The sequence below is a fragment of the Mus caroli genome, unplaced genomic scaffold, assembly GCF_900094665.2.
Source record: "Mus caroli unplaced genomic scaffold, CAROLI_EIJ_v1.1 scaffold_16201_1, whole genome shotgun sequence".
NCBI classification, from domain to species: domain Eukaryota; kingdom Metazoa; phylum Chordata; class Mammalia; order Rodentia; family Muridae; genus Mus; species Mus caroli.
Genome location: NW_018390929.1, coordinates 24,967 through 25,680, shown reverse-complemented (window position 1 = coordinate 25,680; position 714 = coordinate 24,967). Strand labels below are relative to the sequence as shown.

The 714-nt window shown below is 37.0% G+C and overlaps 1 non-coding gene across 1 annotated transcript; it reads left to right on the top strand.

The window, feature by feature from the left end:
• The first annotated feature begins 201 nt into the window (after positions 1-201).
• On the top strand, positions 202-308 carry LOC115030348. The gene has a single exon (XR_003835926.1). It is a non-coding gene; the product is annotated as a U6 spliceosomal RNA (small nuclear RNA).
• The last annotated feature ends 406 nt before the right edge of the window (positions 309-714 follow it).

The following is a 714-nucleotide window of genomic DNA, read 5'->3' as shown; positions in this document are numbered from 1 at the left end:
TCCATTGTATGAATGTATCATTTACATTTTCTGTATTCATTTCTCTGTTGAGGGACATCTGGGTTGTTTCCCATTTCTGTGGTGCAGCATGTGTACTTGTTATATGTTGGAGTATGTTTTGGGCATATGCCCAGTATTTAGCTGGGTCTTCAGGTAGAAATATTTTCAATTACCCGAGGAACTTCAAAATTGTTTTTCAAAGTTGTTTTATCAATTTCTACAGCACGTATAAAAAATTGGAATGATACAGAAAAGATTAGCATGGCCCCTGTGCAACGTATGTCTATTTTTTTTTGTTTTTGTTTTTTATACTTCATTGTCTCACTCCTAAAGTTCCAAAATATTAAGGTTTAAAAAAAAATCAACAAGCATGCCTTTTATCTCATCACTCAGGAGGCAGAAGCAAAGGAATCTGAGTTCCTATCAGCCCTATAGAACGAGTTCCAGAGCATCTAGGTAGCACAAAGAAAAGCTGTCTCAGAAAAAAACAAACAAAAACATCCCAAACAAACAAAAACCACCACCCCAGAAAACATAAAAAAAATTCAGGACAAAAAGACATTATAAGACACCATCACTGAGTGCACCTGAACCTGAACATGGAGGAAACTCCCAGAGTGGCAGTATCCAGTCAGTGGAGAGGTACATGGGCTCCCAGATTAAAACAAGTTACTGTATCAATACTAACTGTCCTGAGTTTGATCATTTGGGTAC